A 24,813-nucleotide genomic window follows, 5' to 3' on the forward strand; every position below is an offset into this window, starting at 1 on the left:
TTCATGAATGGCCAATGAGAGGTTGGCTTCAGCATCAGAAGCCCTGGAGCAGACAGGACCTGGAAACTTGTACTCAGAAGTTGCTTCAGGGGAGGAGGACATTGAAAGACGGTGGCATGTGACCTAAGGTAACCTAGGGATACGTGATAACCTCGTCTGAGGCTGGCCCCAATGCCACAAATGTCTGCACTTTGAATATACAGGTTGTTTTTACTTCTGCAATCAGGATACACAGAGGCCATATTGTTAAGTCCCACGGCTTCCTGGATCCCGAATTGCACCTGCTATGCATAGCTACGCATCACCCACAGTTAGGCAACTGCTTGCTTTTGTCTCGAGGCTCTTGTGAGCCTGCTCACATTCTGAAAGCAGGAAGACTTCCCTACAGTCAGATAATGGAAGCCCGTAGATAAGCCGAATGGGAAACAGGTGTGTAGACAATGCTGCAGTTCATTAATGGGTTGCTTCCATTATCACGCAGCCAATAGCTTATGGTTTTCATAACTCAACGAGGCCCAATTAAGGCTTCATGAGTTTTGTCTAAATGATCTTGCATCTATTGGCAGAAAAAAAGCAAAGTACAATAAAGAGGAAAAAAATTCTTTGATGTTTATTGCTAAAATTGAAAATAAGAATCAAACATCAAATGTAATTTAAGATTTATAGGACAGGGCCAGTTGATGAATGATTCTTCTTGTTTTTGAATGTTTTCATTGTTATATATTAATTGTACATAATAATTGGCTTTGTGAAGGCATCCTTATATATGCCTATCATGTATTTTGATCATATGCACCCCAATTACCCTTCACTCCCATGGCTCTCCTTCCTTTCCAGCTCCCTTCTACTTTCCTGTCCTGTGTGTAACCCCATGCATTTAATTAGAGCTGTTGGTAGGATCATAGGTGGGAGTTTATTTACAGGAGCATGTCACTACTGAAGAAAATGTCTCTCAGCCTACAAATCCTCAGGGATGGCTGGAGCCATGTAAGCCCTTTGCCTCCATAATATAACATTGATGGGTACAGTCTTGTGCAGGCCTTGTCAAGATAGTCTTGAGTGCCGAGACTTCAAGGGTGCAAGGATCATGTCTTTCTTGGAAGACAGTGTTGGACAATAATTCTCTTCCTCCAGCTTTTATGTTTCGTCTGCCCCCGCTTCCGAGATGTTCACTGGGCCTTTGAGGGGTGTTAAAGATGTCTCCTCTAGGGATGAGCAGATAAATGGTTCCTAGCAAGATACTATTTCACCCTGCTGAGGGATATTTAGTAGTGTTTGGAGGTAACATGTTTTCACAACCCAGGGTAGTTTGTTATTGGCAAGCAAGTGTAGAGACAGTGGATATTTCAGAACATCCTATAATGCATAGGACAGTTACCACAATTGATGGGGGGATGTTCTTCTGTATATATGTTTCTCTTATTGGTTGATGAATAAAACACTGTTTGGCTAGTAGAGGCAGGAAGATCAACAGGATCAGCAGATGAGAGAATTCTGGGAAAGTTAGACAGAGGGAGACGGCAAGGAGACTCAATATAGTAGAAGAAGGAACAGGTTCGGATCCTTCTCTGGTAAGATAAGACCACGTGGAAATACTTAGATTAATAGAAATGAGTTAATAATTACTACAGAGCTAGACAGTAAGAAGCCCTAGCTATCAGCCAACAGTTTTTATCGTTAACATAAGTCTTTGTGAGCTTATTTGGGGCTGAAGGGCATCGGGACCTAGCAGGACAAAGAAACTCCAGCAACACACAGTAGAGAATTATCAGGTTCAGTTTGGCAGTGGTAACAAGACTAAGAAAACTGCTGTAATTTTAAAGGGAAAAAGTCACATGAATGCCATTATGAGAAGGCAACTTTAGAAATGAAATTAGAAGTATAAATTAAAGACTGCCACACAAAGCCCTGAGTTACAGGTATGCATTATGTGACTGTGACAAATATGCATGCCTTCATGAAATCTTAGCTTGATCAGTCAGGCCAATTATATATGCAGGGGGTAATCTACCTCTATTTATAATCAAAGACCAATTTCATTATAAAAAAGATGCTAAAAGCTGCACATGGAAGACTGTCAAAGATGGATGGGCCGATACATAGACTAATAATCCTACAAATTCAGCCTAAGTATAACTTGAAGAGAACAACTGAAGGTCTGCAGTCCTGTGGAGGAGGGGTGTCGGGGTGGGGGAGAGCACACCCATGATGTCACTTCCTGCAGCTGGTTGCAGGGTTTGCCTTCTTTGACAATTGCTTTGATAACAGACTTTCTAAGTATAAAGAAAATCAAAAGACAAATAAATAGAGGCTGACACCTTGTGTATAGTGTGCCACAGACTTACTGTCAGGTACACTATTTGCTAGGAGGTACCCCTGGAACTGAAGATATGTGCCATTATTTCTGAAGGAAAGTTGTTAACTTGAGATGTAGACCATACTATTGAAGACAGAGTACCATAAAATGACTACTAAGCTTAGGATATTGAGATTAAATATTGAATGCTATGAAATGTTCTATGTAAGGGAGGTACAATTGGTGTAATAGAATTCTTTCTCTCCCTTCCTTCCTTCCTTCCTTCCTACCTTCCTTCCTTCCTTCCTTCCTTCTTTTTTTTGCCTTTTCCAGACAGGGTTTCTCTGTGTAGCTTTGGGGCTGTCCTGGAATGCCCTCTGTAGACCAGGCTGGTCTTGAATGCACAGAGATCTGCCTGTCTCTGTCTCCTGCATGCTGGGATAAAAGCCATTCGCCTCCACCACTCAGTGAATTTTGTTCTTTTATTCAAATATAATTTTGATTTAAAAATTAAAAAAGAAACAGACATTTTAATTTTACTGCTAGGTGTCAGGGGTGGGATATGACTTTTAGGTGAAATTCATATATGACTAATAAAATAGGTAGACTTTCTTCCTTGTCTATTAACCATGGAAGTATTATGAATCCTTGGAAATCATATCACCTAGAAAAACTCAACTCACACTGGACTGTTTATGTGAGATACTTCAATGTTAAGCTTAATTGATGTACACATCTTTTCAAGCCAATGTATCTCCCTCATGATGCCTGTTATTTATCCTCTTTCTCATTTCTGACCTCAAAAACCAGGAAGGATTCCTATGTATGGAGTCTTGACCAGACACTGTAAGTGCTCCTCATAGAGTTATTCATATAAATCCTACCTGTGAGGCATATCACCTAGTTTCTAAGATAAAAGTGGGACCCAGAGAAGTCAGGCAATTTGTTTAAAGTAATTCAGCTCATAAGCGGTGTTGGTGGCGGTGCTGACATTTCAGTTTAGGTTATCTCTAGTCCCAGAAGGTGCAATTTATACATGCTCAATACTGCCTTCTGCAGTCTGGTCTAAAAACAAGGTTTAATATTTTCCAAGCCACCTACCTTAGTTGGTTTGGTGTGGAGTGGGGGTGGGGAATACTCAAACAATTCATTCATTTTTCTTGAGGTTTATTTGAATTCTCTTAACTATCCTTGAAAAACAAAAAGGACAATAGACACTTGAAACATATAAGATATGGACATTTTAAGCAATTTCTGCAGGTTGGTGAATTAGCAGTGGGCAAGAAAACACGGCGTGCTAGAGAAAAGTGGCTTTAGTTCTAGTTAAACCTACACCAAAGTGATGAGGGGTCAGTTCATACATATCTCTGAGCCTCAGAGCCATCATTTATATAGCGAGTGAACACATTGCTAAGTCATTGAAAGGACTAAATGATACCACGTAAAACACCAGGCAGGGCCTGACACATGGGAGGTGCTCAGTAGATCTGAGTGTTACATTTGTGGGGAGGCTGGTGCAATTCTAGACTGCGGATGTATTAGCAACTAAATCTCAGACAAGCACTTTAAACCTTGGAGGTTCTATTCTGTCTTTGCCAAGGAGAATTAAGTCTGTTGGAAAGTGATTTGAGGACTCTGGTTCACTAAGAACAGGACATACATATTGTGTGTGTTCATAGTTAGTGGCTAGCCATCATTTATTAGGTGGCACATTGCTTACAAGTATTGATTTGGATTTTTTTCACGATGTAAAACCTATGTGTGTAAAAACAAAACTAAGTAAAACCCAGGAAGAGAAGGCTAGGAGGGACGGAACATGTAATGAGTTGTATGTCTGTATGGAACATGAAGAAATATATTCCCACAAGGAAGATAGCATGATTCAGATGGAACTTCGATGGATCAACATTAGGTTGATGAGAGAATGAAAATGGAAAGGATGTGGTGAGAAGTGAAAACCAGGTTGTTGGTGAGCCACAGGGAACTTAGGAGCTACAACGACCGTTTTTCCTTTTTGTGTCATCTTCATAGGCAATGGTGACCTAGTTTGAGACTGGGTGAGCATGCCAGCTCTTGTCCTTAGACCCAGAACCTATTAAAATTAGGAAGGATCGCCCTCTAGAGGTCACAATAAAAGCTGGTGAAGGTCCTCCTCATGAGGACTTTGCAGTTCAGAGAAACTCCTAATTTGAAAGGTTTGCAAAGGGCAGAAGGCTTTACCACGTGGGGCTAATTAGTACAATTTAGGTAATTAGACACTCCAGTTTACCTCCCTTCTGAGGCTTTCTCATCACACTAACTGAATAAAGCAGCAAATCTTTAATGACAAATCTCTTTCATAAGCAGGAAATTAAAAATCAGTCAACAAAAGAAACAACAGTTAATTAGCAAGAGGTGGCGCATTTCTTTGACTCTGTCATGGCTACAAGAGTGACTGTTTTAACACCATCTTTATAATATGGTTCATTTGTCAAGACTAGACCATATGGAAATATCAGGGCCACTAAATTTTGCTTAGATTTCATCTTATACTGTCTGTTTAGAAAAGTCCTAGTATTAATAAACTATATGATTAAAGGTGTGAAAGATGGAGGGGTTTAGTCATAGCACAGGAGAAATCTATTTGAAGATACAGTGTAGGTGGTAATTAATAAACATTTACGAAGGCCTGAGCAGGGTAAAATGACTTCCAAATTTAAACTGAATGTCTTCACTCAAAATACATTTCATTATTAAACTCACACATACCAAAGATACACATTCCCCATTGACCAGGCTGACTCTAGTGCATTCATCTCAGCATTGATGACATCAGCACCAGACACTCACTTTCATTGTCATGTGATTTACGTCTGTAATAGCGAGCATGTGGTGTGCAAATGTTGCTGTTATTTCATCTTCCTAGCTAGGCAAAAACCCTAATGGGTACGTGATGGAACTCTGTAGACAACAACACCCAGTTCTATGTTACTTACTATTAGCATGTGTGGAAAACTGTGTTCAAGAGGAGAAAAAGAAACCCCACATTTCTTTCACTGTGTCATACGTCTGAATGTTTCTTTGGTTTGTCACACAAAGTGAGCTGAAAATGGATTGCTGATTGAGTCTTGGCTGGCAATTGTCCCCCAGACCATAAATTCTAGGAGTCAGGCATAGAGTCAGTAAACAGGACATAGCATCAGGGAAGTGAAAACCAGAGAGCCTAAAGGCAGGATGTGAAATTGACTTGTAAGATGAAGCACTTAGACACAGATGCACATGGCCAAGAGAAAAAGAATCGTCTTTGACAAAGCACAGAAACACTGGGCTACTGACATGACCTTAACAAGATGCATGGAATGTCTCATCAAGGATTCAGGCCCAAGAATACTCTTTTGGGGACTAGATATCATTGCGACTCAAATAACATGCGAACAAACATTCCCTACTTTATACTCCCTAGAGGTTGTATTAATAAAGGAAAGTGTCACTCAAAAATGACCTGGGGCTGTCTCTGTGGATCCTAAAGGATATTAGATAAAATGATTACTAACCTGAACTGATATACATTTTTTGTGTGTATTGTGCCCTCTGTCTGTTCCCCTCTCTCTATCTGTCTCTCTTTCTATGTTGCATTGTCCATAGTATATGTACTTGTTAGTCTAGGAATGTGCTCATTTGTGCAGAGGCCAGGGGTCAACTTAGGGGCTATATTTTCCCCTTCCCTCCTTCCCTCCTTTTCTCCCTCCCTCCCTCCCTCCTTTTTTTTGAGACAAGGTTTCTTTGCACCTGAAGCTGATTTAGTTCAGCTAGGACGGGTAGCCAATGAGATTCAGGGATCTCCCTATTTCACACACTCGGTGGGGTTAGAAGCATACAGGCAGCTTTTATTTTTTTATATGGGTGCTGGAGATCTGAACTCAGATTCTCACGTTTGTATAGAACCTTTGCCAAATGAGCTTCCTCCCTACACCCTGTAAATATTATCTCTTTGGTAATGAAGATATTTAGTCCTTAACAAGCATTTACAATTACAAAAATCTAGTCTGTTGTGTTTGACATGGTCGCTGTTTTATTCAGAAAGGATAGTTGTTATAGACCTAGTTAATGAGGTTGGGAAAGACTTGGGACATGTTTTGTGATATATTAATAATGAAACACAGGCAGCCCTTTGCACACCAGGCTGAATACCATTCCTTACTTCCAACAAACTCAGCTAATGTAGATAGCACATGTGAAATTGATTGATCTAGTAACCAATGGCTCAAGGTACAATGAATGATGCCATAAGTGTGCACAGCAAGTGCAGTGACAACCATGCATATTCTTATGGGCAAGGCATAAGACACCTTGCCATAATGTTTGTCATCATGGTACAGTGTCTGCACCAGTCCAGGACATGGTAAGTTGCAAGACCTTTGCTCACACGAAACGCTTACATAGGATGGAATTTGAATTCCTTGGCACACCCATGGAGCCCAGTAACCAACCATCTTCATTTCCTCATGAGGTTTACATTCTGATGAAATTTGGAAACAAGTCAGTTTCTTATGGTTATGGTTGGGAAACTTTTAAAAGGACAGCCAGACAGCTTTGAATTTAAGGAGTATGCCGTAGTGTAGTTTGAGAAATGAAAGCAGGCCCCCTCAAGGGTGGATTCATTAATTCAGCACCATTTTCAGAACAGCTCCTCAAGTTTTTTGGAGCAAGTAACTCTGTGAGCCACACCAAGGCAACATACATAAACTTGGTGGCATTTGGTCTGCCTTGCACCTAATGCCTACAATGATAGTTTGTTTATGATCAAATAAACCTTGCTTGAAGATCAGAATGCAGAGCTAAAAAACTAGTTAGCCACACACATTATAAGCCCCAAGTTAGCCACACACCTAAGTCACTAGTTAACCACAGAGGACAGGCAGTGGTGGCCACACCTTTAATCCTATCACTTGGGAGAAAGAGGCAGATGGATCTCTGTGAGTTCAAGGCCACCCTGGGCTACATCAGTCTAAAAGAGAAACAGAGCTCACACCTTTGATCCCAGCACTTGGGAGGAATAAAAGCCTGGAGCTCAGTGCAGTCTGAGGGTTTTGGTGGAGAGCATTGCAGTCTGTATTCACCCTGAGGACAGGATTGCCTTAGCCTTGGTAGAGGTAAGAACTCTCAAGTGACTTAGCTGCTTTGATTTTCTGATCTTCAGCTTGAACCTCAATATTTGTCTCTGGGTTTTTATTATTTGTGCTACAACTGCCTGTATACATATACATATTACCAAAATAAAACAGCACATGTATCATAATTTTATATTAAATCATATTTCTAATATTACATATTATAGATAATACACATACATAATATAGAATATGACCACGTATACTTATAGATTATAAGGATTATAAATATGTTTTTGATTATACTCTGAGATACTTTTACAAAATTATAGATTGATTTAATATACAACTGCATTAAAGTGTGTGATTTGAACTTTAGTACAATGAAAAAGTGAACTTTTCCTGAGTGCTGCAGAGCCTGTTGGTATTTGTATGGTTCTGATGGAGTAGAAGGGCCATGGAAAAGTTGATGGGAGCTAAAAGAATAGTGAAGCTAAAAGAAAACTTTAACTTTGAAACTCAAGAGGATAGGTGTGCGCGATTTCTTTGGGGCTGCCTTTTTATTAACCTTTGGCTCCAATAAAGAGGAAGTGTCCACCTTTTATTCTTTCCATGCTGAGGCATTGTGACAATAGATTTATGGACTAAGACTATGATATAAAGCAATGGGAATGAAGAGAAAAACAGTGATTGACAGCTCAAGGAGGACCTAACTCTCCTGGGGTTTTTTGGCTAGAAGTTGAGTGTTACTAGAAAAATTTGCTGAAACACTTGTCAAGTGCCCACTTAATCTTAGTGGTAGCACTCCTAAAACTTTTTTCATTATTATTATTATTATTATTATTATTATTATCATTAATTTTTGTTTTTTTGAGACAGTGTTTCTCTGTGTAGTTCTGGCTGTCCTGGAACTCCGGCTGGCTTTGAACTCACAGAGATCCTCCTGCCTCTGCCTCCTGAGTGCTGGGATTAAAGGCATGTGTCCCCAACGCCGGCTTTTTTTTTTTTCCTTTTAAAGGAGAGAAAATTTCAGTTGCTGGCAGTTTAGCCACTTGATTGACAGCTGTTACTCTTTTCCTTTTCAGGGACACTGTAGCAATTGCCCCTGAGCAGTGATTGTCTTAGGGCGAGTGGAGGGCAGGTGGACTGTTGCTGCCCTCTCCTGCAGGTATGAGTCCGGGACTGTGTGCAGTACTGCTTTATCTCCTGAAAGCTGGGTGCAATTCCAAAGCCTCTGTTTCCATGGTGACAGTGCAGTTGTCAAACAGCTTTTTTTTCATCACAGCAGCACAACTTATCTTAGACACCCCACAGCTGCTCAGGAAAACTTCAGATGCCTGAGACAACTTCAGGAAATCTTGGTGGCTGTCACAGCCACCGGTGTAACCAATGTTTTATTTCCTTGGGAGTGTTGGCTTTGGTTCCATCTGCTTCAGTTACCTTGCATGAGGAAAGATTGTATTTGGCTCACAGCCAATAGCTGCTTGAGATGACTCCTGGATAACTCTACCTGCAGTCACTCTGGATGAGCCTGGATTTCACTAGAGTAGTCTCCACTCCAGTTGGAGGGAGAACCTCCCTGACCCATAATGGTTCCTGTGTATAGGTAACTGGCTGGCTATATAATCAGCAGTGGTCTCCTTCTCCTTGTTCTATTTTGGGAACTTTCCTGAGTTCTACCTACTTGCTCCTGACCCTATAGCATGTTGCAACATTAGGTCCCAATTAAGTCTCTTGGGAATGTTTTTATTGCTCGTTTCGGATCTTTATATAATAAAGACCAGTGGGTGATTTTCCTGGTTGTCAGCCCCAGGTGCTCCCAACAGCAGCATCTAGAAGGTGAAGCAGAGGTGGAGACTATGAAGGACTGCAGAAGTGCAAAGAGGGTCAAGATTGCAGAGGAACTGCAAATTCCATGCTTGCATAGAACTATTGAGTCACCCAGGGTAGCTGAGAGCTAAGGACCTGACCCCCAGAGCTTAGGGTTGTGACTCTAGCTGCAGGGTACTGAGCCACTGACACTCAAGACCTAGACTCTAGACTCTGGAGCAGTGGTTCTCAACCTTCCCAATATTGAGACCCTTTGACACAGTTCTTCATGTTGTAGTGACTCCCAACCATGAAATTGTTTCATTGCTACTTGTTAACTGTAATTTTACTGCTGTTATGAATTGTAATGTAAATCTTTGATATGCAACCCCTGTGAAAGGGTCACTTGAGTCTCAGAGGGGTTGAGACCCATAGGTTGAGAACTGCTGCTCTGAGCACTAAGGCTCTGGCTTTCAGAGTCTAGAGCCATGAGTCTCTGGTTGTCAGTGTTAGTTACTTCAAGCTTCTGTCTTTGAAAGTCCAGCTTGCAGTCCTTTGTCACTCAAAGACCCAATAGCCTAGTCATGGTTTTTCCTAGTCATAATTTCCATCTAGGTGGAGATCTGCAGCTCTCATTTGACGTTCGCTCCCCACTTCTGCAAATGTCTGTTCTCTTTTTCTGGAAACGGATGTGGTTTTTTTTTTTTTTCACAAATCCACTTTTATTTATTTACTTTTTTATTAGTTTAAATCCTGGAAGGATACAGCATCACAAGGATTCTGTGTCCAATGGCCTTTGCAGGAAGGTTGCTTCGGAATTTGGCATGAACCATGCCACTGTTTCCATGGGCCCTGGTTACTTTTCCCCAGATCACTCTGGTTTTGTTTGGTTTGCCCCTGGGTGTCACTGTGTTGTTTTTTTGCTTTAAACACATGAACACATCTCTTTCCCAAGTAGAATTCCATTTCATCTCAAGCATAAACACCTTCAGTTTTAAGAAGAGCTGTGTGCTTTCTCTGGTTCTGGACACCTCGCTTATAGCCAGCAAAAATTGCCTTGCACCACAGCCTTCCAGACATATTTGCTTTTTAGAAGTCCTGTTCCCAGCAGGCCTCCATCGGTGCCAAGAAGTTGGAAAGAGCTGCTGTGTGTTCTTGAATCCCATCATTCAAACAAGATTGATCCAAAGGAAGAAAGCTTCTCAAAAGAATTGCCTGAATTGCTCTGTTTGGTCTCCTATTCTGCCTTGTGCTTTTTCTGCTCTTCTTGCTGCAGAGTGTAATGTTTAAAGGGTGGATCTTATGCACAAAGGCTGAGTTCCTCAGCAAGAGAGGAGAAACTGACCATTGACTTAGGAAAGTATATGAGTATATATAAATTTACATATTTTTAATCATACCTTCAGGTCACAGTCAAGAATGGCAAGATTTAAAATATGTGTGTAGTTTTTTGGTAATGGTAAATGTACAACATTCTGTGATGGTCTAAACACATGATTTTTCATATGTACAAAATATTGAAGGTTGAGGTAGAATATGGCATTAAATATTCTCTATTTATAAGATAGGTGGGAACCATCTTAAGACACCCCCCCTCGAGAATTTTGTAACTTGTATACAAGGCCCTGGAATAACTTCAGGAGCTTTTCAGTATTCCCGACCTTAGTAGCTAGAAGAGACAAGTAATAGAGGTATCAGGATTTTTGTTGTAAAGTTTCTGTTGAATTTCTGAAGCCCAGCTGACCATGAACATTTTAATAAGTTTAGAATATTGACTTTTCTTTTAGTATTGCTGACAAGTAGGTATTAAATTGATTGTAGAAAATTAAGAACAATGTTTTATCAATGCAACTGCTATTGTCTCTCCACACTGCTTCAAATACGACTTTAAGAACCTCCTCCCCTGAAGCTTTTGATGGTAGAAAAGTCTGGTGGGTGCAATGGATAGCACTTGGATCTGCCCGGTTGGTACTGTACCCCTTTTTCTATACTATTTCTGAATATTCTTCCCTGTGTGTACTTTTGTGTTCAGCAGCTTCTAGCTGTGCAAAGCCATCACCCTGGAGGTACTGGAGAACTATCTTGTTTATAGAACTCATGGCCCTTGTGGACTATCATAAAAAGAGGCAAGAATCTGAAATACCGAATCACTTTGACTCCCACAAGAGCAACTGTGACCTACACTCCTTAGCATCCCAGTAGGATCAGGCTGAAATTACAGCCCCACCCTACAGGTCTCTGCCTGGAATTACACCTTTCTTGGTTTCCTTCCTTAGTTCTGTTTTTCCTAATCATTTTCCTCTCTATCTAAATCATTTCCTGTACTTGAGGCCCTGCCTTGAGGTCATCTTCTGGGGGACCAGATCTGAGATAGTAAAGGCAGAAATGAAAGAAGATAAGCTAACTGTAAAATCAAGTTGTTTCTCTGAGCATGCTTACTTTTTAGACCTTTATTGACATTTTATAAAATCACTAACTATAGCAGTGGGGACACAGTCAAAGACTATTATAAATCAGCGTCTCTGCTCCTTAGCTGAATGTCCTTGTTAGTATCTTATTGATAATCAGTAAAATTATTAGTTAATATAGTAGAGGCATGAGGTGATTATACTTTGTTTACAAATGGAAAATTTGTCAACAAAAATTAGGAAAAACAAAATATACATTAAAATTAAAATGTCTGGCTACAATACATATATGTTTATGTGTATGTTTGATGCAGATATACCCACATATCAAAGTTAGGATCCATTAAATTATTCCAAGACACAGACTATTTATTGCTCACAAATATCTCTGAGAAGCAGTAGTGTTTAAGGACCAGTTAGATCTAGGGATCCAACACCACCATTAGTAATATGTCATTCTTACTTCTTAGTTCTATTTTTCATGTTGATTTCATTCTTAGGATTCCCTTTGTGGTAACAATGACAGCACACTGCTAGCATCATAGCTTCTAGAAAATATTTCTTCTTTCTCAGCAGTTCTAACAAAAGGACTAGAGACAATTTTCTTTGAAACTTATTGACTTGAATTAATAATTGTGGTCAGGAATCAGTTTATCTAGTCACATGACCTAAGTCATGGAAGGGGTAGTTCCATGAAAGTAGACAAGGTGATTGCTTAATGTTGGTAGTCCTCAAAATCTATTGGGATTTACAATTGGGAACAAAAAACATATCTTGTCTTACTGAACAGAACCAAATTCAATCCCTTAATTGAATTGTAAAAAATTATAAAGAAGCTGGGCAGCAGTGGCACGTGCCTTTAATCCTAGCACTCAAGAGGCAGAGGCAGGTAGATCTCTGTGAGTTTGAGGCCACCCTGGCCTGCAGAGTGAGTTCCAGGACATCCGGGGCTACACAGTGAAACCCTGTCTCTAAAAACAAAACAAAACAAAACAAAACAAAACATAAACCCCAAATAAACAAAATAAAACAAAATTATAAAGGAGCAAAGGGAGGCTGACATCCTAAATTATCTTACTGGATTGTTTGGCTAAGGGACATTATAGGAAGATATTAGTAAAATGCAAGTAATTGTTAGTTTTCTTTATCTCTTTTTTTTTGCAGATTTTTTTGAGTTAGAAACTCAAGATTGTTTTACATGTCAATCCCAGTTCCCTCTCCCTCCCGCCCTCCTCTACCACCCCCCCCAACTAAAACCCTACCTGTCATATGTCCTTTCTGCTCCCCAGGGAGGGTGAGGCCTTCCATAAGGGGTCATCAGAGTCTACCATATCCTTTGGGATGGCCCACCCCTCTGTGTCTTGGCTCAGGGAGTATCCCTCTATGTGGAATGGGCTCCCAAAGTCCACACCTATGCTAGGAATAAGTACTGAACTACTACAGGAGGTCCAGTAGATTTCCAAGATTTCCTAAGTGAAACCCATGTTCCTGGGGGCTGGATCAGACCCATGCTGGATTCCCATTTATCAGTCTGACGACCAAGAGCTCCCCCTTGCTCAGGTCAGCTGTTTTTGTGGGCTTCAGCAGCCTAGACCCCTTTGCTCTTCACTCGTTCTTCTCTTAAACTGGATTCCAGTTCAGTTCAGTGATTAGCTGTGGGTGTCTGCTTCTACTTCTACCAGCTGCTGGATGAAGGCTATAGGATGGCATATAAATCAGTCATCAATTTCATTATCAGGGGAGGGGAGGTCATTTAAGGTAGCCTCTCCTCTGTTGCTTAGATGGTTAGCTGGTGTCATCTTTGTAGATCTCCAGACATTTCCCTAGTGCCTGATTTCTCTGTAAACCTAAAATGTCTCCCTCTATTATGGTGTCTCCATTCTTGTTATCTTCTATTCTTCCCCTGACTCAACCTTTCTGCTCCCTCATGTCCTCTGCATCCCTCTTCTACTCCCCTTCTCATTCACCTAGATCCCTCGCCCCTCCTCCTGGGTTCTCAATTTGCTCAGGAGATCTTGTCCCTTTCCCCTTCTCTAGGGGACCATGTATGTCTCTCTTAGGATCCTCCTTGTTTATTAGCTTCTCTGGTAGTGTGGATTGTAGGCTGGTAATCCTTTACTCTATGTCTAAAATCCGTATATGAGTGAATACATACCATGCTTGTCTTTTTGTGATTGGGTTACCTCTCCCAGAATGGCTTCTTCTAGTTCCATCCATTTTACTGCAAATTTCAAGTTTCCATTGTTTTTTCTGCTGAGTAGTACTCCATTGTGTAAATGTACCACAATTTCTCTATCCATTCTTCAGCTGAGGGGCATCTAGGTTGCTTCCAGGTTCTGGCTATTACAAATAGTGCTGCTATGAACATCGTTGAACAGATGCCCTTGTCGTATGAATGTGCTTCTTTTGGGTATATGCCTAAGAATGGAATTGTTGGATCTTGTTGTAGACTGATTCCCATTTTCCTGAGGAGTCGCCATACTGATTTCCGAAGTGGCTGTACAAGTTGGCACTCTCACCAGCAATGGAGGAGTGTTCTGCTTTCTCCACATCCTCTCCAGCATAAACTGTCATTGGTGTTTTTGATTTTAGCCATTCTGACAGGAATAAGATGGTATCTCAGAGTTGTTTTGGTTTGCATTTCCTTGATGGCTAAGGATGTTGAACAATTTCTTATGTGTCTGTCTTTCAGCCATTTTAGATTCCTCTATTGAGAATTGACCATTTAGTTCTGTACCCCACTTTTTAATTGGATTGTTTGGTGTTTTGGAGACTAGCTTCTTGAGTACTTTGTATATTTTGGAAATCAGCCCTCTGTCAGATGTGGGGTTGGTGAATATCTTTTCCCAGTCTGTGGGCTACTGTTTTGTCTTGATGCCTGTGTGTCCTTTGCTTTACAGAAGCTTCTCAGTTTCAGGAGGTCCAATTTATCAATTGTTGATCTCAATGTCTGAGATACTGGTGTAATGTTCAGGAAGCAGTCTCCTGTATCAATTAATTCAAGGATATTTCCCACTTTGTCTTCTAATAGGCTCAGTGTGGCTGGATTTATGTTGAGGTCTATGATCCATTTTGACTTAAGTTTTGTGTATGGCAATAGACATGGATCTATCTGCAGTCTTCTACATGCCAGCATCCAGTTATGCCAGCACCATTTGTTGAAGATGCTTTCTTTATTCCATCATATAAATTTAGCTTTTTTTTGTCAAAAATCAGGTGTTTGTAGGTGTGTGGGTTAATATCAAGGTTTTCAACTCTATTCTATTCCATTGGGCTACCTGTCTATTTTTGTGCCAATACCAAGCTGTTTTCAGGACTATAGCTCTGTAATAAAGCTTGAAGGTAGATATGGTGATGTCTCCAGAAGTCCCTTTATTGTAATGGGTCTTTTACCATATAAAGTTGAGAATTGTTCTTTCAAGGTCTGTGAAGAATTGTGTTGGGATTTTGATGGGGATTGCATAGAATCTGTAGATTGCTACAGCAAGATTGCCATCTTTACTGTGTTGATCCTACCTATCCAAGAACATGGGAGATCCTCCCATTTTCTGGTATCTTCTTTAATTTCTTTCTTTAGAGACTCAAAATTCTTACGGTACAGGTCTTTCACTTTTTTGGTTAGCGTTACCCCAAGATATTTTATGTTGTTTGTGACAATTTTAAAAGGTGATGTTTCTCTGATTTCTTTCTCCATGAATGTATCATCTGTATATAGTAGGGCTACAGATTTTTTTGAGTTAATCTTGTATCCTGCCACTTTGCTGAAGGTGTTTATCAGCTGTAGGAGTTCCCTGGTAGAGTTTTTCTGGTCATTTATGTAGACTATCATATCATCTGCAAATAGTGAAAGTTTGACTTCTTCCTTTCTGATTTTTATCCCCTTGATCTCCTTTTGTTGTCTTATTGCTCTAGCTAGAACTTCAAGGACAATATTGAAGAGGTATGGAGAGACTGGACAGCCTTGTCTTGTCCCCAATTTTAGAGGAATTGCATTGAGTTTCTCTCCATTTAATTTGATGTTGGCTGTTGGCTTGCTGTATATAACCTTTATTATGTTCCTGTTATCCCTGATTTCTCCAAGACCTTTATCATGAAGGGGTGTTGGATTTTGTCAGAGGCTTTTTTGGCACCTAGTGAGATGATCATGTGTTTTTTCTTTTTCAGTCTGTTTATATGGTGGATTACATTGATGGATTTTCGTATGTTGAACCATCCTTGCATCTCTGGGATGAAGCCTACTTGATCACAGTGGATAATTTCTCTGATGTATTCTTGGATTCGATTTGCCAGTATTTTATTGAGTATTTTTGCATCAATGTTCATGAGGGATATTGGTCTGTAGTTCTCTTTCTTAGTTGTGTGGCTTGGGTATCAAGGTTATTGAAGCCTCATAAAAAGAGTTTGGCAACAACCCTTCTGCTTCTATTGTGTGGAATACTTTGAGGAGAATTGGTATTAGCTGTTCTTTGAATTTCTGGCAGAATTCTGCACTGAAGCCATCTGGCCCTGGGCTTTTTTGGTTGGGAGACTTCTGATGATTGCTTCTATTTCATTAGGGGTTATAGGTTTATTCAAGTTGCTTATCTGTCATTGATTTAATTTGGTAAGTGAAATCTATCCAGAGAATTGTCCATTTCATTTAGATTTTCTAATTTTGAGGAATATAGGTTTTCAAAGTACAACCTGATGATTTTCTGGGTTTCCTCCGAGTCTGTTGTTATGTCCCCCTTTTCATTCTGGATTTTATTAATTTGCATGTTCACTCTCTGCTGTTTGGCAAGTTTGGATAAAGATTTTGTCTATCTTGTTGATTTTCTCGAAGAACCAACTCTTCCTTATAGTGGGAAATTACCAATATGGAGTCAGGTAGAAATATAAGGGTATTTTAATAGGGAAAAGCCTTACTTACAGAGAGACCTAGCCAGCCGGTGTGGCAGCAGTCTGTATGCAAGCCCAAAAGAGAAACCGAAAACGAAAACGCAGTCACCCTAAGTCCTCTGACCATGCCCTGGCAAGCTTGTGAGGGCGTGGTCAGGCACACCTGTAGCCAGCCCCTAAGTAGGTGTGGCTACAGCTTCCCTTACACTTCCTTATATTGATTCTTTGTATTGCTCTCCTAGTTTCCACTTTATTGATTTCAGCCCTCAATTTGATTATTTCCTGGTACCTGCTCCTCCAGGGTGTATTGGCTTCTTTGTGTTCTAGAGCTTTCAGTTGTGCTGTTAATTCTCTAGTGTGATTATTCTCGTGTTTCTTCATGTAGGCACCTAGTGCTATGAACTTTCTTCTTAGCACTGCTTTCAAAGTGTCCCATAAGTTTGGGTATGTTGTGACCACATTCTCATTGAATTCTAAGAAATCTTTAATTTCTTTTTTTTTTATTTCTTCCTTGACCTAGGAATTGTGCAATTGGGCATTATTTAATTTCCATGAGTTTGTAGGTTTTCTGCAATTCATGTTGTTGTTGAATTCTAACTTTAAAGCGTGGTGGTCTGATAAGATACAGGGGGTTATTTTAATTTTCTTGTACCTGTTGAGTTTTGCTATTTTGCCAAATATGTGGTAATTTTAGAGAAGATTCCATGTGATGTTGAGAAGAAGGTATATTCTTTTGTATTTGAATGGAGTGTTCTAGAGATGTCTGTTAAGCCCAATTGGGCCATAACTTCTATTAGTTCCTTTGTTTCCTTGTTAAGTTTCTGTCTGGTGTTCCTGTCCAGTGGTGAGAGGGGGGTGTTGAATTCTCCCACTATAAGTGTGTGAGGTTTTATGTGTGATTTGAGTTTTAGTCATGTTTCTTTTATGAATGTGGATGCCATTGTATTTGAGGCATAAATGTTCAGATTTGATACTTCATCCTGATGGATTTCTCCTGTGATGTGTAGGAAGTGACCTCCTTCGTCTCTTTTGATTGATTTTAGTTTAAAGTCCAATTTGTTGGAAATTAGGATTGTTTCCCCTGCTTGTTTCTTGGGTCCATTTGATTGGAAAATCTTTTCCCAACCTTTAATTCTTAGGTACTGTCTGTCTTTGAAGTTGAGGTGTGTTTCTTGTATGCAGCAGAAGGATGGATTCTGTCTTCTTATCCATTCTGCTAACCTGTGTCTTCTTATAGGTGAGTTGAGACCATTAATATCGAGGGATATTAATGACCAATGATTGTTCATTCTTTTTTTGTTTTGGATTTGGTGGTGGTGGTGAAATTTTGTGTGGGTTTCCACCCTGTTTTTCTTTTGGCTGTTGGTAAAGTGGGATTATTGCCTCCATTTTTCTGATTGTAGTTAAGTTCCTTGGGTTGCAGTTTTCTTCCAGAACTTTCTGTAGAGCTAGATTGGTGGATATGTATTGTTTGAATCTGGTTTTGTCATGGAATATCTTGTTTTTTCCATCTATATTGTTTGAAAACTTTGCTGGATATAGTAGCCTGGGCTGGCATCCGTGGTCTCTTAGTATAGGTAGAATATCTATCCAGGACCTTCTGGCTTTCAGAGTTTCCATGGAAAAGTCAGGTGTGATTCTGATAGAAAAAATAAACCAAAAAATACAAGATCAACAAATCTTTCAAGGAAACAGTTCAAGACCTAAAAACTGAAAGAGACAAAAAAGAAAGCACAATCTGAGGGAATGCTGGAAATAGAAAAGCTGGGTAAATGATCAGGAACCAAAGATGTAAGCATAACCAACAGAATACAAGAGATGGAAGAGAGAATCTCAGGAGTTGAAGACACACTAGCGGAAATAGATTCATCAACCAAAGAAAATCTTAAGTCGAACAAATCCCTAACCCAGAATATCCAGGAAATATGGAATACCATGAAAAGACCAAACCTAAGAATAATAGGTATAGAAGAAGGTGAAGAAATCCAACTCAAAGGCGCAGAAAACATATTCAACAAAATCATAGAAGAAAACTTTCCCAACCTAAAGAAAGACATGCCAATGAAAGTACAAGAAGCCTACAGAACGCCAAATAGACTGAATCAAAAAAAGGTCTCCTCGACACATAATAATCAAAACACCAAACATACAGAACAAAGAGAAAGTATTAAGAGCAGCAAAGGAAAAAGGTCAAGTAACATATAAAGGCAAACCTATCTATTTCCCATATTTCCTGGATATTTTATGTTAGGGATTTGTTGGACTTAAGATTTTCTTTGATTTATGAGTCTATTTCTCCTAGTGTATCTTCAACAACTGAGATTCTCTCTTCCATCTCTTGTATTCTGTTGGTTATGCTTGTATCTGTAGTTCCCGATCATTTACCCAGCTTTTCTATTTCCAGCATTCCCTCAGATTGTGCTTTCTTTATTGTCTCTATTTCAGTTTTTAGGTCTTGAACTGTTTCCTTGAAAGATTTGTTGATCTTGTATTTTTTGGTTTATTTTTTCTTCCATTTCTTTAAGGGATTTTCTCATATCTTCTTTGAGGCCCTCTATCATTTTCCTGAAGATGTTTTTAAGGTCATTCTCTTCTGCTTCATCTGCATTGTGATGTTCAGGTCTTGCTGGTATAGTGTCCCTAGTCTCTGCTTGTGTCATATTTTTTTTTTCTGTTGTTGAATGTGCTTTTATATTATCTTCTTCCCATGCTTTCTTCTGGTGGGTGTGGCAGGAGTCTCCTCCTCTCCTGGTGGGTACAGGACCAAGATTCCCTTTTGGTAGATACAAACAGTTCCAATATTCTGATGTCTGTCCTCTTCTCGTGGATGGAGGCATGACTGTTACCGGGGCCTTGGTAGTCTCTGGGTGTGTTGAATCCTGGGCCTCAGGTGTCCCAAAGCAGGGCAGTAGAACCTGAACAGGATACCTAGTTTTCTTTATCTTCCCAATATAGATGCTGATACAGCAAAGAAAGAGTTTGGTGAGTGTATATACTTAGACCATGTGCCAAAGACCTTAGCTGTAATATATTGAAACCTTAAATGCATTTCATTTAGTTAAGATTCTCCAGCAAAACAGATCCAGTAAGAAAGACATAAAATTTTATTATGAGGAATTGGATCATGCAGTTATGGTGGCAAAGTCACATGGTCTGAGAAATTCTGGTCCAGGAAGTCAGCCAAGAAGTTCAGTCAGAAGGCCTGAGAATCAAGCTCACCAACTGTAACTGCCAACAGGAAAGCTGGAGAGGATGAGATGAGATATCCATGCTTAAGCAGTGGAGAGGGGAAAATGAGCAACTTTCTCCTCTAGCTCCACCTGTTGTTCTATTCAGGCTCTCAAGGCTCAATGGATTAGTCAATGCTCATCCACGATGGGGGTGCAGTTTGCTTTACCGGCTCCACTGACTCAAATGCAAATCTCATCCAGAAACACTCTTACAGACACAACCAAAAATAATTTTAGTTTTAACTTTTTCACTCTGGGGATTTACCCCATGGTCTCTTATTTATTAAGCAAGCATTCGACCATCAAGCTACAGTTCCAGCTCAGAAACATATATATATATATATATATATATATATATATATATATATATATATATAAATGTGGGCATGACCAAATTAGTTAAATTCACATATAAAACAAGACACTATATTTGCTCATATCTGTCTGATCAGACAGGCAAAAAATGATGCATTTTGACAGTTTTCAAGCTTTCAGAAAGCTACTACAGGATTAAAGGCAAAGCCAGTACTCCACCTATCTGTTTCTATGCAAAGTAGATAATTGGCTGGGGGATAATGAGAGATAGTTATTCTGAGAATTGCTCTTATGCAATCCTACTTACTTTTTAATGGCGAGTCTTTGCAAGAAGTAAGGAGTGCCACATTATGGGAGGACATGGGGAATTTAATTATTAAGTTAAACAATAAACTCTTTAAATTACCTTAATTTCCAAAGGATTCAACGATCCTATTAGTTGAATTATAAATAAGTAAATAAAACCCGAGAAACAATTGGAAAACCATTATACAACAGGAAAAAGATTAGAAAAGACTTAGTACCCTGGGGCCTAAGCAATATAATTAAAAGCAGCATTAAAAAAATAACTTGCCCTATAAAGCAAGAGGAGCATCAAGGCTGATGTTGTTTTCCAGACGCTTTCAGACCCGTTAAGCATCAGTAGGGTATGCATAATATTTGGTAAAACATGTATGTTGTTCTTTTGTAGGGGAGAATGTTGGGGAAGATGAATAATGAAATAATAGTTAATGCCTATCATTTATTACAATTCTCTCTCTCCTCTCATTTCCTCTCTTCTTGTCTTGCTCTACCCCTGATCTGTGTCCCTTTGTCTATATTTGCCTCTATCTCTCTTCCCTTTCCCTTCCCCTTGAGTCAGGGCCTCACTATGTAGCCCTGGCTGCCTAGAAGTCTCTCTGTAGACCAGACTGACCTCCAACTCACAGAGATCTGCCTGCCTCTGTCTCCTTAGTGCTAGAATTAAAGGTGTGTGCTACCTGCCCAAACCAGTATTTGGTTCTTTCTAGTACCCAGGTGGTCACATATGCTAGACAAGTACCCTACTGCCACTGAGCTGCATTCTCAGCTCTGAATAGGGCTTATAAATGTCAAATGCACAGCTATATAAGTTATAAATTACTTCCTTAAATTTCAAGTGTAGCTTTGAAAAGTTGGGTCCTTGCTATGGGTTGAGCTGTGATTCTCCAAAATTCATATGTTTTAATTTACCATCCAGGACTTTCAAATATCCCATCATTTGAAAGTGAGATTGCTGCAAGTGCAATTGATTATGATGAGGTCTTAAAGTAGGATGGATCCATACATGGATACAATTGTTGTCCCCTTAGAGAAGGAATTTGGATGTAGTCACCTAGGGAAATACTGTGTAAAGATGCAGAGTGAGGTTCACATGCTCAGGAAAGTCAGAGAGTGCTAGCAAAGAAGGGATCTATTCTGCCAACTCCTTGCTCTCAAACATGCAAGGTCCTCAATGGTGTTAATACACTTCTGTTGTTTCAGGCGGGCCATTGAGTGATGGCAGCCAGACCATCTCAGTAAGGTACTGTCATGACTCCCATCTTATAGGTATTGATAAACACAGAGATAAACTTTTCCAGAGCCAACCAGTAACCAGGGTCTGCAGCACAGCATTTTTTAAATTTATTATTTCCCAACATCCAGTTCAAGGACCACTCACATAAGAATCGCAGGGAATTGCTGTTAAATGTGAAAATACAGGGACTCACTCCAGATGTACTGAACACGTAACTGAGGGAAACATGGAAGAAAGAAAAACTGGAAATCAATACTCTTAATACTTACTCTGTATAGAATTCTCGGATGCCTCAGCCATCTCATCATGATCTCTTGAATGTGGGATGATTCATCAGCTAGAAGCTGGCCAAGTTTTTAGTCTGGACATCTATGTCTGTTTTTACTTTCATCACGTGGTAACATTCAGACAGACCTCACTCTACCTCCAAGGATCAAATCAAATACCTTCAAACTGAAGTTAAAGTTATAAAAGGTTTGTAAACAGGGAGGGGTGTGAGATACCTTTCTTAAGTCATTTTATTGGGACTGGAAGAAGCTACACTGCATGCAAATTCCATCTAATTTTTTTCAAGGAGTAACTGCTAAGTTCTCAGTGCTAATGTGCTGGAAATATTTTCTCCCTTTACCCACAGCAATGTCTGTCTTAGTGTGTGGGGAATTCCCAGCACCCACTTCTCTATTGGCCATGGTCTGTGTTTCTTAGGCAAGCTTTTCAACCATGCAGTATTTCTCATTATCTGGTTAGGGATTTGAGCGCTCTGGTTCCGTAGTCATAACAAATATAATGTTACACTTGATTTTTGTTCTGAGTTTCAAGGAGGCAAGTTATATAAAAATTTCCTCACTCTGTTATCATAACCAGCATTAACGCAGAAGAGAAACACTACAGGTCTATTAGACTATCAGTTACATGGAAGAAAATCAATCTCAGGCAGCGGTAACAACCCAATCTATACAGGACATAAGACCTAGATTGGCTCTGCAACATAACACATTTTTTATTTTAAAACCATGTGATTTCTTTGCTCTTCAAAATGCTTCATGTGAACTAAACATAAGAGATGATGGCAGATTATAGAAGAGGCTGTCAACTCGTTTGCCTGGGTTTAAATCCCAGGTCTGCCACTATTTTTCTTGTTACAGACCTCAGGGCTGAAACATGAAGGAGAGGTGTGTCTGTTACCTATTGCTGCTCAACAAAGCACCTCAAAGTCAGTGGCTTAAAAGCAGTAACATAATTTTTCGTGCTTCTAAGGGTAGGTGTGACAGGCCATTAGCTGGTTTGTTTGGGGATATCCATGCCACAGCATTGGGAGATCAATTGGGCTCCTTGTTCACACAGCTGGTAGTTGTGTGAACTCCCTGTTGGCTGGGATGTGCCGCCCCTCAGTTCTCCTCAGTGGCCATCTCATCCTCCATTAGGTTAAACAAGCATCCCATAATACAATTTCTGCACCATTTTCCAAAAAAAGATGAAAGCAAAATACTCTTAGGGCTTTAGACTTTCAGGTCATTACTGCTAGCTTATCACACAACAAAGGCATATCAAATTCATGGTGGTTCCAAAACGAACTCCTGTCTTGTATGGAAAATGTAGCAGAGTTTCTCTCTGTAAAGCCTATGAGAGGGGTGTGTGTGTGTGTGTGTGTGTGTGTGTGTGTGTGTGTGAATTTCTGGCTTTTTAGTACTCTACTGCTGTGGCATTATAATAGGCTGCCATTATTCTTTAGTTAACATGTTTTAATACTAAAGGTCATCACCAGAAGTATGTAAACAAAGCAACACAAACAGAAAGTCCAACTTGCCATAGAATTGACTTCAGCAATAACTAGTAAAGTTCCTTCAAAGAACAAATGAAAGGAGGCTTCCAAGTTATCACATAAACAGGCTATGCCTCAAAGCGCCCATGTGTTATCTGCTGATGAAGCTAAGATATTGCAAAGTGTCCTCTCATGGGATGCTTTTCACATCTCCAGTGGAGGAGGACAACATTATTCAGAGGATGTGGTCCTGGGATAAACAGCGTCAGCATCACCCTGCATATTCCACCTGAGATCTACTGAATTTAAATCTCTGGGACAGAGCCCCGGAGCCTGTGTTTCAGCAAGCTCCATGAGTGATTTTTACACACACTCAGTTTGTGAAGTACTGATTTAAAATAAGACCCTCCAACTCCTTAAATAAAAGCACTAGATTACAGATACTTTCCTCAAATCTCATTGCCCCCCATTACTTGCAACTAACTTGATGATCTATAATGTTGAATTCACTGAACAAAAATCATATACTTAGTTTCTCAACATGTTTGAATCCAAGTAGCTTATTGACAATGTTGGTTTATAGTTGCTGTTTCTATTGTAAGTGTAAGGCGTCTCCTGGGCTATGGAGAAAGCTCAGCAGGAAAGGCACTTGCTTCCAAGCCTAATGAAGGGACTCTGATCCCTGTGATCCACATAGTGGAAGGAGAGAACTGACTTCCACATGCCACCCTCTGACCTTCATATACATGCTATAGCATGTGCTCATCTGTGTATGTATGTGTGCATGTGCATACACACATACAACAATAATAACAAAGGCTGGGATATGTAGCTCAGTTGGTAGAGTGTGGTGGTGGACTCAAGAGATGGAGAAGCAGGGGGAGCAGGCCAAGGTAAGCCTCAGCTACATAAAGTTCTAGGCTAGCCTGGGCTGCAGAAGACTTTATCCCAAAAAGAAAAAAAATGTTGGCATGGGAGAAGCTAGTTTAGTAAATATAGTAGAGCAAAGAAAAGTGGTAAAAAAAATCAATAACTAGAAATGACATGTTGTTTGCACCAATTTGAGCTCAAAGCATACCCCAGGATTGTTCCAAAAGGCTAGCTTCAAAACAACCCAGCACACTGAGCTCTGTGAACATAGGCATTTCTATGTTCACAAAGCAGAACAAACTCCAAGGCAGAACAAACACAACCTGGTGAAGCCCAGCCAAGTGGCATTATGCTTTTTAAAAGCAACTTCTCGGCAGACAGCTGTTTGTGTTCATTAGGAATTCCTTCATAAAGGAAGGGATTTAGGCTTATTCGAAAAAGTAAACATAGCCTTATTACTGAAAGCCTGTGTGGTGTTCTTTTAAGCAATGAAGATTTTACTTACCAAAGTAGGAGAGATGCATCACTTAGTTCCAATAACATTTCTAGAAAAAAAAACATTTTTGGAAAAAGAGGTGATTAAAGCTAGTATTAATGTGAGTAGTCAATGTGTGTGTG

The 24,813-nt window shown here is 39.9% G+C and overlaps 1 pseudogene; it reads right to left on the reverse strand.

Moving 5' to 3' along the window:
- Positions 1–9,934: 9,934 nt before the first annotated feature.
- LOC100760640 lies at positions 9,935–10,275 on the reverse strand (annotated as a pseudogene).
- Between the last annotated feature and the right edge of the window lie 14,538 nt (positions 10,276–24,813).

The sequence above is a fragment of the Cricetulus griseus genome, chromosome 2 (genome assembly GCF_003668045.3).
Source record: "Cricetulus griseus strain 17A/GY chromosome 2, alternate assembly CriGri-PICRH-1.0, whole genome shotgun sequence".
Classification (NCBI taxonomy): domain Eukaryota; kingdom Metazoa; phylum Chordata; class Mammalia; order Rodentia; family Cricetidae; genus Cricetulus; species Cricetulus griseus.